The sequence below is a fragment of the Balaenoptera borealis genome, assembly GCF_965194805.1.
Source record: "Balaenoptera borealis genome assembly, chromosome: 4".
Taxonomy (NCBI): Eukaryota; Metazoa; Chordata; class Mammalia; order Artiodactyla; family Balaenopteridae; genus Balaenoptera; species Balaenoptera borealis.
Window position 1 is genome coordinate 143,583,975 of NC_138861.1, and position 14,167 is coordinate 143,598,141.

Below are 14,167 nucleotides of genomic sequence, written 5' to 3' on the forward strand. Positions count from 1 at the left end.
GATTTTTTTTTAATGACTTTAAAATTGTGTGTTAAATAAAAGTAAGCAAAATATTACAAACCGTGGCCAGTTTTTATTCAGGGTCAGAGAAAGATTATCACAGCTAGAATAACTATTAGAAGATAAGAATAATCATGCTTATTCAACATACCAGTTTTATATACTTACACTCAAGCATGTATACATATTTTTACTTAAGTGTGCTTTTATTCAATGCTGTAATTGCTCTTTTGCTCAATAACATTTCATAACATCATCTATTAACTACAAAAAAAAGTTAATAATAATTTTTTAATGATCTGTTAGAATTGACAAACAATCTATTCTTGTTTGTGTGTATTTGTTTTTAAGCAGTGAATTACAGAACTACTTTTGTCACCTCTAAATGACTACATTCTAATCTGAAGATTTTGATTAACTGATCAACCACACTTGAAGGGAACATCTGGCTGACTAAATTTACCAAAGCATTTACAGAATTATTGTCCAATTTAAAGCATTTTTATTATACTTTAAATAGCCACATACACTTAGCACTGTTTCTAAACCTTTGTTTTCTACTGTTAATCTCTTTTCCTGGAATCCATGCTATTTTGAATAGGATCTATCAAGAGAAACAAACAAAAAAATGGTTTTAAGTTAAACAGTGTTGGGTCAAATCCTCCTCCTCTTCCTATGTATGTGTTCACAGGCAAGATCTTTAACTTCTTGTTACCTCAATTTCCTCATTTTTAAATCTGAACATATAACTCAAATGTTATGAGGATAAAGTGTTTTCAGGCATTTAAAGCATATAATGTTCAAAAATATTTAATTTTATTTCTTCTATATTCTTTTCTTCATCCTTTTTGCTGCCCATTACCTTATTACCCAAGAGATAAATGTGCAGTATTCTTCTTCCATGAAAAGGCATAACCAAACATCTTTGAATTACAATCCCAAATTTCTTTGTAGTTTCATTATAGGATTCTTTCCTCCTGCAGAATCTCTACACTGAAGATGGGAAAATATATTAGTGCTCTACTGTTTTATGTTCCTGGATTTTAACACCTTCTTTGGTAAGCATGTGGATTAAATCCATAAGACTTATTCCAACTCTGAAAAATATACCAGTAAAGGAAACACTAAGAGGTTGCACTGTGACTATTTCACATTAATGTATACATCACAAATGGCTACAATTTTATGTATTTATTTCTCTAATGGGGGTAGGAAAAGGACACAGGAGCCCTACGGAAAAAGAAATTCAATATCCTTTCACACTCATTAACCATAAAATACCAGATGTTCATTATCAATTCTATTCTGTCAAGAAATGCCAAAAAACCTGAATGACTGGAAAAACAGCGTGTTTGATTAATGACTTTTTTAGTCGATTAAAACTGTTTTAAGTTATTTCAATTCCTACTGCTAAAAATACATGAATACATTTCTCTATCTTAGCAGATATAACATAATAAATATAATTTCATTTGTTGAAATTAAATTTCTTCACATAATCATATTCTGTGAAATTCATATGGGATTATTTATCCCAATTTAATTCATATGGGATTATGTTGACTATGAAGGAAATTGGGAATGGATATAACCCTTTTTCCAGAAAACAAACCAAAAATTTTCTTCTTTAGGATAATTGTTTTATTATATTTTATTTCTTTAAAATACAATGTTTAATTTGGGTTCACATTAAATCAATCAATTGCATTGCTTTAGCCGAAATTTCTTTAAACTTTGCTCTTTCCTTATCCTTTAAATAGCAGTATTTTTGTGCCCTGAGATATTATACCTATTGATAAGAAAGAAACAAACAAAAAGTATGTCATTTATTGACTTTTCTTTGGAGGTGTAAGTCACATATGGACATATTCCCATGAGAAAAATACAGTGCAATATATGTGACTATGAATAATAAGCATTTCCTTCAGAGATAATTCAGCACTAAGTTCAATTTCTAAAATTGCAATTTATATAACATATAGCACTATCATTTATAGTTTCACGTGTTGAGCAGCAGCACATTATCAACCTTTATGTTGTAAAGACTGAATCTGATTCTATATTTAGATTCTCAGCTGTTTGGTTTTTTCACAGATGCTTCCACCACTAAGATGAGCTTTTAAGAACAGATGAATGTGTCAAAATGTTTGTCTTTTATAGAGGAAATAAAAATAATTTATATTTAAAATGATTACTTGTTTTAAGGCCAACATCTACTGAGCTCTTTGCACTAGGATTGGAAAGCCATAAGGACACAAATAAAGACATTTCAAAGGAGGTCATGTCAGAAATGAGAGAGTCTTAGGTTTGCAAGTCATAATCGGTTCTCCTCTGTCTTTCTTAAAAGAACTAAATACTCAGATTACAATCACAGACAAAAGAATTACTTAATTTCCCCAAATGCTAAAGACAAAAGAATTACTTAAATTCCCCAAATGCTAATTTGTCTCTAATTTATACAAAATCATGTGTTCCTTCCATGTATAAGTGTAGCGCAAGTAAGGTCAAATGAAAAGTAGGTCAGGAGCTTGTCACATGAACTCTATTCTATATTATTTTGATTTCTAAAATTGAGTGAAGTACTTAAGAGCACAAACTTGGGAACGAGATATACCTGGACTCCTCAACCCAGCATTTCCGGCTATACAAATGGTGGTTAGTTTAACTTCTCTGCCCTTCTATTTCATCTCATCTGTACAACAAAGGTAATAATGGTAACTTCCTCAGGATTGTTTGAGGATTAAATTACATGTGAATTTAAAGTGCTAGTACAGTGTTTTGCATATAGTAACACTAAAATCACTTTTATTAAAATTATGACAATTTTCTTTTTTATCATGAAATAACTCTTGCACATATTAAAAACTAAAATGTTAAAAATATATATAAACATGTGAGCCATCTTTGCAACCTAGACCCAAAATTCTATTCTCAAAACTATCAAAAAGATCATATATATTAGTACATAATATTCACCTACAATTATATGTTTCATTTTTATACAGGTGGGAATGCACCATCCACATTTTCAGTTTCCTGTTTTTTAATTTAAATACCTCCTACTACAATAGTAGAGTCATTTAGAGTACAGATTGGCCATTAATAATTTAGTCTTCTATTAAAGGATATTCATGTTATTTACATTTTGTATGTTATTACAAATAATATTCTAAAGAATTTTAATTAACAAACATCTTTAGATGCAACTATAAACACGTGAAAAAAATTCCTACTGGATAAATTGTTGCATGAAAAAATGTGTGCATGTTCAGTTTTATACATAATCATAGGTGGCCAACATGGTAGTGCCTATTTCTCCACATTCTACTCTTATCAAATTTTAATTATGGCATATATTTTTTTTACTACATAGCTCTAAAGCTTACTATAGCTTTCTCTTTTTTATGTCTTCAATGTCTTTATTTCCACTTCACGCTTTCAAAGGTGGTTTAGCTGATTAAAGCATTTAAATTTGGCAGTTTTACCCTTAGCACTTTTTTTTTTTACAGTAGGTCCTTGTTGGTTATCTATTTTAAATGTAGAAGTGTGTACATAGCTTTAAGTGTATTTTGCTATTTAGACTTTTATATCAATATATTAATAGAACATTAGGCAAGTAATTTATTTCAGCTGTGTTTCTTTTTCCCTTGGAAAAATGGAATAACAACAACAACAATAATAACAACCACAATAATATAATCTACTGTGACATTGTACTGATTAACTGTTACAATTAATGCAAAGGCTTGCATATTTTTAATGCTTGCTTGAAAATAAATTGGTAGTTATTTTCTTTCTTGAAGGGTACCTATTAAAATCTACTTTCCTGTAGCAAAATTAAGTAGCATATTTCCTCAGAATAAAGGAGAGCTATATAATTCGTGTTTTAATCATTGTTAGGTTCACTACCTTGACTATAAAGGCATTAAAAAACTGTTTGGCCATACTCATTATCTAGTATACCTGGGACTTTTCCAATATTCAGTGATGTTAGCTGGAAAGGCTTATGCTCAATTAAAATTCTGATGGAAATTTCAACCAATCTATTTTTGTGCAATAAAGACTCATGTTTTTATTCAGAGCAATAAATCCATGTTCACTTTACCCTGGAAATGTTTATTCCTGATATGTAAAATTATCACTAATAGGGTGTGATAGGTGTGTGGTACATAGAATTACTGATCCTAACCCTTTTTTTTTCTCCTGCTTAATATTCCACAGTGTTTGCCACTGGACTTTGCATTACTTTCCATTTTGTTGACCAGAGTGAGCATCTACTTATCAACATACCTGTCTATCTAGAGAAAATGATGGATTTTAAACAGATTATTGCAATGTTTTTTGATACAAATGAGACCAATGATGGAAATAAAAATAGTGGAAAAATGTTTTAAAATATCTGGAATTATTAATTCATAACAAATCACTTTTTTCAGAAGTTTCATTTTTCATAATTATATCATCAATTTCTGTTCTTCTCACATCTAAAATATCCATGCTATAAATAAATCAAGTCTGAAATAAAGGTAGAGAAAGGCCTAATTACTGCCCTAGATTTCTGACTTCACACTAGCTTGAAAATTTGGATGAAGTAACTCAGTTCAAATATATATCCTTCAATGATATTTAATATGAAATTAAGACAAATCATTTTATCTAACTGAAAAAAAAGTTAAAGTTATTTCATTATTTTCCTGGTTTATATGCTAATGTTTTTTTTTTTCTTTGGCCAAAACTTCAACCACATTTATCTTGTTGTCTAAGTTCATGCTTGATATATACTGGATTATGAAATAAATTGATTGAATATGTGATAAGTATATACATAAACAAATTAATTAAAATATGCTTTTTAAATCATTAAAACATTAATAAATGGACTACATAAAAATTAATATGAAAATGTCTGTAGAAGCACTCAAATATATTAAAACAACTCAATAATTGCTAAGAGCATTACAATATTTTAACCATTTCACAATTAAAATGTCTAGCCTAAAAAATTATAATATATTTTAAAGTAAAATTTATATTATTTCTATGTGAAATATAAAGCAGAACGTGTTCATTTAGAAGAGATATTCTGTAACATTCACTGACAGAATAAATTCTATTGCTATCATTTCAAAATATAACTTCTCTAATCAGTTTACTATTTTGCTTCTGTGAAGCACTTAAATAATTGGAGATCACATATTTCTTAGACTGGTTGTCTGCTGAGTCTGATAAAATCTGAAAATTACACACCTTTCTGGTACCTCAAAATTTATCTTTTTGAATGTTTTGGCATCTTTACTATCCTTTGGTCTATTAAAAGCTTTAAATTGAACTAAGATACAATTCTGTTGGTGACTAAAAGGAGTGCTTTTAATCCCAAACAATGTATTTCAGTACTCTTATCTTCTGTAGGATACCCTGATCACAAAGACATGTAAAACTACAGCATTATGAGATCTCTACTTTCTCATCATTTTACAGAATATTAATGAATAGTGTCCATGTCATTGACTCCCTTGATTTTTGCTTAAGCAGCCTCTTGGAGGTACATGATCTTATCTCTATGGTTTCTGTCAAGCCATAGTTCTTAGAAAGACACGTTTACTACTTAAACATAGTCATTTAAAGCACATGGATTTGGCAGCACACTGACTCTCAGAATGCTTGACTATTGTGAGCTGGGCCAACTTAAACAAGATGATTAAGTCTACACATCGCCATAATATCAAGGAAGTAACACAACAGGAACAAAATAATTTTCCTCACTCTGGACTTATTTTACTGTTTCTTAAGACATATTTTGGTGATTGAACCAAATATTTAAAGATATCTTTATTTAAATTGGACAGTTGAAGAAAAATACAAATTTTTAAGATAATATTTAATTTTCATACAAACAGGATTTTATTCTTTTAAGGTGAGCAAATACTAATGTACATTGAAAAATGTTAACTTTAAAAAAAAAACCTACTCCCATTTAAGCAATAGAATGTGTACAAAAAATTTAAGGCATATGTAATAAAATTAACAATCTTAGCAACCAGTCTAAGGGTTTAGACTTTCCTTTTTATCACAAACCAGATGGGCCTTTTCAGTCTATCTACAATTTATAAAATCAAGTTATACATATTAACCTAATTATACAAATAAATAATCTAATTTATAGGAAGATAACTCATACAGTCTTAGACTCAGAAGAAATCTTTGAAATTCTCTACTCTAACCATGAATTCAATAAAGTTCCCATACATCCCTGTAGAATATAGTGACACAGAACCCACTATCAAAGTATCCCATTTCTTTTTTATGTAGTACCATATTTTTAGAAATGTAGCATTTGTTATATAGAGCTATAAATCAGACTCCTTCTGGCTAAATGTAATTCTAATCTCTTGAAAGAGTCAGAGTAAATCTGCTTCAAGTTCAACAATAGAACTCTTCACACTCATGAGGAAATATCATTTATCTAACAAATTACAGCTATTTCAAATCAAACATACCAAGTTCTTAGAATTCATAGGCAATAAACCAGAAACATGAGAATAAATAAACAGCCAATATAGGTCATTTATTTATGATAAATCCAAGGTTTGATAGTCAACCTAACATTAAACATATAGCACTAGGAGTAAAAAAAATGAAAACAAATGCCACTAGAAGACACTAAACAACATAATAGTTTAGCATAAACATGTGAAACTTCCATTTGAAACAGATTCAAGTGAAGATTCTCTTGTTAAATGAAGGGTGAAGGGCACAAGGGGACACTCACTGAGCTTCTCATTCACTTCGTTTCTTGTAGCAACCAAGGTTCATCTAAGGAAAGACTTTATAGTCTTTAAGAAATATAGTTTGAAATAATTAAACAATATGAAGTTTGATTCAAGAACATTTTTTACGTTGTCTTGATGGATGTAGTGGTCCTTTTCTTAGCAAAAGAAGAATAATTGTTTCTCCTGGGGATGGGTTTAGCTTCTCAAAGGAGAGAGAAACTATTCACCTATCTACCTAATTGCAATGTCAGATACTCACATGCTCCAATTCCATAATCATTAACAAGAGAAAATATCACAAGTAAAAAATCATCCTAATCCTTTCAGCAAATGTGTAACCATTAAAGAGGTGAAACTGGGCAGCATTAAGAAAACATTTTTGTTTGTCTTATGAGTGGTTATCTATTTCCAGAAAGAAAAGGTCATTTTCCATTATTAATGTGGTAGAACTGATTCAACATGTTAATAGTGTGGTGATGTTGCCCAATGATAAAGCTGAAAATTATTAGGCACTAGTATTATATAAGGTCCTGTAGCAGAGCCCTCTTAATAGACTTCATCTTGTCCATGCTTCCCTTTAATTCCATTGAAGATAAATGCAATTCCATTTAAAACAACTGTAATGCTTAAAGTTGATTTGCTTCAATTAGGTGGTTTCAATCTATGATTTTTGTAGCAGAGTTATGAAACTAAAATAAACAGATACTTTTACAATTTAAAATGGAATCAACATCACGTCCTAAAAATATTCCCTTTTTGAAAACACTGTCATCATTAGGAAGTTTGATCCAACATATTTATGGTATCACATGGAAAATACACATTCATATACAATGTTTAATTTAATTGATTCATTTGCTCAGCAAATATTCATTATGCACTTACAATATTTGGTGCCACTGTTACTACAATCAATACAAATCTGTTTTTGTTTATTAAATAAAAGTATAGTGATAAAGATAGATACTGCATGCATATTTGTTAAAAAAGAAAAACAAAAGCATGACACTCCCAGATCTTAGTTTTATACAAGTCACTCTTTGTCCTTGTTGCAGTAGAGATTTTAGAACTCACTGGGGATTGAAGTAACAGAATGAGAGAATGGAGCAGTCTCAAAACACAAATGTTCCCTCTCAAAATTTGTACTAAATTTTGAATCTGCATGGGAAACACAGCTAAAGTGCTTTGCTGAAAACACCAAAAAGAGCTGAAATGAATTGCCTTGGAAAGGCAAAAAAATTGCCTAGGAAAGGAAGACTTAATAAGGTTTCAACTGAAATTCATAGAGGGCCACATCCTAGTAAGAAGAATAAACCAGAGGTAGATACTATCTTACTAAATGGTAATTCAACTCAGGCCCAGCTTCATCCCAGGCAACACTGGGATGATCAGTTACATATCTCTAATACAGGAAATAATAATGCTCGCTGAGGAAGGCTAACATCATATTCTATAGCTAACTTATACAAAATGTTCAAAATATAATAATAAAAATCTTAGACATATTAAGAGCCAATAAAATGTGACCAATATTTAAGATGATGTTCAAGATAAAATCATGCCATAGAAGTAGATCCTGAGTTGATCTAGGAATTAGAGTTATTCAGGAAAAGACTTTTAAATAACTATGATTTATATGTTTAAGATAATGGAGGGAAGAATAGACAAAACAGATAAAAATGAGAATATAGTCAAAGATTCGAATGCACAGAAAAGGTAAAATAATCATTATAAAACTGAAAATAACAATATTTGAAATTAAGAATTTAATAGATGGGTTACTGACATGTTTGATGCAGTAGAAACAACCAAAAGTGCAATGAAGAAGTCAGTAAAAATATCTAAATTAACACAGAAATAAAAAAGAATAGAAAATAATTAGAGCATGAAACACGCTCTGAAAGAAAAAAAGGCAAGCACAAATACAATTTAGGGAATAGTAAAAATAAGAGAGTATATCAATGAAAAGAAAAAAATGTACAATAAAGAATATCTAAAATATTAAAATCTGATCATTTAAAAATGTAATAAAACATGATGAGCTTCTAGAAAACCTAGGTTTAGCAGGAGTAAGGAAGAGAGAGAGAGGGAGAAAAGAAGGATAAATTACTATTATCGGGAATAAACATAAGGCCATCAATACAAATCCTAAAGATATCAAAAAAAGGAGCTATTATGAAGAACTTAAAATGAATAAATTTCACAAAATTTAAATGACAAATACCTACAAAAACACAGCTAAACAAAGCTGACAAAGAAGATATAGAAAATCTGAGTATTTACTAATGATATTGAATATCTTATTAGAAATCTTTGTCACAAAGTAAACACAAGACCAGATATTTCCATCAATTAATTTTTCCGATCATTTACAGAGAAAAAAAACAAAAAACAAAAAACAAAATGCTGATCATCCACAGATTAGAAAAGGAGGTAACTCTTCTTTGGCATTATGGTTCTAGTGCACAAATAACCTTACTACCAAATCCTAAAAAGGATATAAAAGAGGAAAATTACAGATCAGCCTACCTTATGAACAAATATGCAAAAACTTTTAAGAGATAAAACACAACTTAACACATTTAAAATAATAAAAATGATACACTGCCTGCTCTCAGACCACAGTAGAATTAAACTAGAAATCTATAACAAAAAGATAGCTGGAAACTCCCAAACTACTTGGAAATTAAACAACATACTTCTGAATAACACAAGGGTCAAAGAAGAAATTTCAAGAAAGAATTTAAAATATTTTGATCTAAAGGAAAATTAAATACAACTTAACAAAATCTGTGAGACACAGTAAACAGCGCTTAGAAGGAACTTTATAGCATTGAATGCATATATTAGAAAAGAAGAAAGATCTAAAATCAATAATTTAAGTTTCTATATTAAGAAACTAGAAAGAGAACAGCAAATTAAATCCAAAATAAGCAGACGAGGAGAAATAATAAGTATTAAAGCATAAATAAATGCAATTTAAAGCAGGAAATCAATTAGAGAAAGTCAATGAAACCAAAACTTGTTTCATTAAAAAGATCAATAAAATCAATAAACCTCTAGCCAGGTTAACTAAGAAAAAAGATATGAAAGAGAGGACATCACTACAGGTCCCATGGAAGTCAAAAGGATAAAGAAGGAATACCATAAACTTTGCCCTTAAATTCAATAACCTAGATAACATGCACCAATTCCTTGAAAGACACAATCTGCCAAAACTCATACAAGAAGAAACAGACAATCTGATCCTTGGTATTTATCCAAAAGAATAGAAAACTTATCTCCACACAAAAACACACACAGAGATGTTTATAGCAACATTATTCATAATTGCCAAAACTTGGAAGCAACTAAGATGTCCTCAGTAGGTAAATGGATAAATAAACTGTGGTACGTCCAGACAATGGAATATTATTCAAAGCTAAAAAGAAGCGAGATATCAAGCCATGAAAAGACGTGGAAGAACCTTAAATGTGTATTAATACATGAAAATAGCCAGTCTAAAAAGGCTACATACTATGTTTCCATCTATATGACATTATGAAAAAGGCAAACTATGGAGATAAAAAAAAATCAGCATTCGCCAGTGGTTAGATGGGAAGGAGGAATAAGTAGACAGAGCACGGAGGATTCTCAAGGTAGTGAAACTATTTTGTATGATATTACGATGGTGGATACATGTTTATACATTTGTCCAGAATCACAGAATGTACAACATCAGTGTGAACCCTACTGTAAACTATGGACTTTGGGTGACAATGCTCTGCCAATGTAGGTTCACTGATTTTAACAAATGTACCATTGTGTTGGGGGATGTTGATAGTGGGAGAAGTTGTACAGGTGTGGGAGCAAGGTTTACATGGGAACTCTCTGTACCCTCTGCACAACTTTGCTATGAAACTAAAAGAGCTCCAAAAAAGTAGTCTCTTAAACACGTACACACACACACACACACACACACATGCACATAGACACATACCAAACAAACCATAAGAGAATATATGCAAGTAATACCAAGGGATATATACAAAGGGTAACTTATCATTATTGAACCAAGGTTATTCCAGAAATGCAAGGGTAGCTTATCATTCAAAATAGCTAATATGTTTTACCATATCCACTGAGAAAAGCAGAAAAATCATATGATTTTCTTCACAGACACAAATCAAACTTCTGACAAAATTCAACTCCTATTCATGATTTTTAAAAAATTTATTCAGTAAACCAAAAATAGAAGGGAATTTCTTTAATCAGATAAATACTTTATACCAATAAATGGCAAACATCATATACAATAATGAAATATTAAATATTTTTCTTTCAGTTTGGGAATGAAACAAAAATGCCCACATCTGTCAACACTTTTTATACCAATGATAATAAACTGGGTTATAGACTTTACACGCTGCTAGTTTGACAGGTTGGTTATATCAATTTACATTCCCTCCAACAATGCATGTGACTTATAGTTGTTCTACATCTTCGCCCATACTGACACCACTTGCAAGGGCTATAGGAGAGTGGCAGATGTCATCAGGCAAACATCTGGCTATGTCAAGGAGTTGATGGAAATGATCTAAAGGAATGGTGATAGATACAACAGTTTGCTTGTTAAATATGGTCAGTTCAGGATAGCACAGTGGAAAAGATTTGGGTAGTGGATCTGACTAAAGGACAAGAAACTATAGAGCATTTAGGGGATGAAGTTGGTATAGAGAATGTCTTTGCTCTACGCAGTGAGTGATAACAACATGGAATTAAAGCATGATGGGTTAGTGGCAACAGTTCCTTTGAGAAGTATCAGCACCGGGGCTAGGATTAGAGGACTTATTTCACTTCACATCACTTATATAATCTCTAGGTGTTTGTCAAATAGGATAATATGGTAATAATAGTGTTGATTTCCCTTATCTATAATAAATAAAGAAGAAAACTTCAACTACAACAACATCTGGTAGACCATAAGTGCTAAATAAAATGCTAACATTTTGTATTGCCAGTCCTAATTTTCTCCCTCGTTGGCAGCTGTAGTCTTTGGGGATTTGGAAAGTAACAAAAATAACGAGGCTAATCTGACTTAACTTTTAGAAGAGTTTGTTTGTTAAGACCTTGATGCCTGATGGCGTCATGAGAGCATGCTAAACCTTTGTTAAGCCACAAAGTAAGGCTTTAGCAATGAAAATTTGTCAACAAAATTACAAAAACACACAAACATACTCCAAATTTTATCTCACCATGACCCCTATTGGCAGCATGAGAAGGAGGAGAAGGAGGAAGAAGGAAAAAGGAAGAAGAAGAAATGGTGACGAAGGACATTCACAATACAGAATTAAGATTTTGATAAGCAATAATAGCTGTAGATGCCAACAACCAGACTGGTGATCAAAAGACATTCCAGATCCATCTAAAATTTAGACAGTCATTCACACTGGTTTTCTATTGGGTTTGCAAACTGCTAGGGAGAGCACTATAGTGGGGAATTCAGAGTCCATGGAAGCAAAAGAGGAAAACAGTAGCTGTTTTGCTAATCTGTACCAAACCAGTAGAGTATCTACCACAGAATGTTAGTTCAGTCCCCGAGGAATTTTTGCACAAAATCAGAGAATTTAAGGATGAGAACATTGTTCCATGTCCCTTCCCTTTTTTAAAAAAATTAAGAATTTAAAAAAATTATACAAAGCCCAAGCCAATTTATTCTAAGAAGGCAATTCTTCCTTAAAACTTTCTTTAAAACAATCTCTCAACTTTATCAATGTCATTTACTTATTTAGGAATTCAACAAAAGAGACTACTTCTGGCTTTCAGATGAAGATGCATGATGGTGAAAAAGTATCATTACATAAAAGTAAGTGTCAGCAAGAAGGCTAAATTTATGATACTGAATGGCGAAGAAGATAAATTGTCATGGTAATTTTTCTATTATATGTGAACAGAATAAAACTGTGCAGCACACCAGTTACTAAGTAGTTTTGTATAGCATTGAAAAATCACATCCTTTCACATTAGTTACATTACTTTCAATTTGACACGTATTTTCTCTAATAGCCTCTTGAACACTAAAATTGCAATAAATTCTACTAACTGGACTGCTCATAATAAAAATTTCATACTAGGTGAAATTTATCTTTGTAGCTCTGCCACTCTCCATATTTGCCCCTCTCATTTTCCTAGGAGAAGACAACCCTCCGATTTAAGAACTTTTGTGACTTTCGGTCTTCCTATTCTATACCCCCTGCTTTCAGTGCCTTGACTACTTTCAGTCTTCCACTGCACACTCTAAAATTGTCACTTGAGTCATCTCACATCATGCCATTAAGAAAACTTTGCTTCTATTTTTAATTATCTTGAAAAGATTGCTAATCAGTAGACACTAATATTTTGTGATAGCTCAAATAACCAACATCCTCTCTGCAGACTTGCCTCTATCGCTTATAACCTCTCTGTCCTATGTCTAATCTCTTCTTGCTTAGTGGCATTCATTCCCTTCATTCTATAAAAAGTTACCATTATTTCTCCCTAAAATTTTTTTTTTTAATATTCTTGTCTCTCTAATTACCAATATCTCCTTTTTCTTTTCTGTTTTTTTCTCTTCTCATCAAGTTGTTGGTACATATTCTCCTACCATTTACAATTCAAGCAGATTTTGGCTGAATCACATCCCAGAATCTGCTCTCGGGCCAACAGTCATTGCAATACTTTCAAGACTAATAAATACTTCTCTATCTTTAATTCATTTACGTTGTCTATACCTAACCTTGTCATAAATTTTTGAAGAAAAATCCAACAGTGCATGGAAACGCAGAGGTCTGCTGCCTGGAGTAAAATGGCTGGCTTCCAGAATATTTCTTCCCGTCTCAGAATAGAATTTAATTGGCAAATTCATCCTTCCAGGATCTTCCACAAATTTGCAGGTTCAGAAACTTTATTTGATTAGAAAATACAATTTATCAGATTCAGGAATCAATCTGAGAATCAATCTGAGAATGACAGTATAGTATATTGTTTAAAGCACAGATGCTGGGCCAAGCTGCTTGGGATGAATCCTGATTCTACCATTTTCTAGTGATGAGACTTAAGCAAATTACTTAACCATTCTTAACCCTTGGTCTTCCACTCTGTAAGATAAGAACATTAGTAGGGATGTTGCAAGGATTACATGGGATAAATACAATAAGACACAAAGAACAGTGCCTTCTCATTACAAATGCTTTATAAGTATTAACTATTATTTAATTAACTATTAACTGTTAGCATTTTAAGCTAAAAAGCTAATAAGAGAGTGATAGAAAGCACTTTGATAGAACCCTATACCCTGACATAATCTTTTGGTGACTGAACCCAAACTAGAAATAACTAGAGAAGCAATTTGGACAAATCATCATTCACTGTCAGTAAAT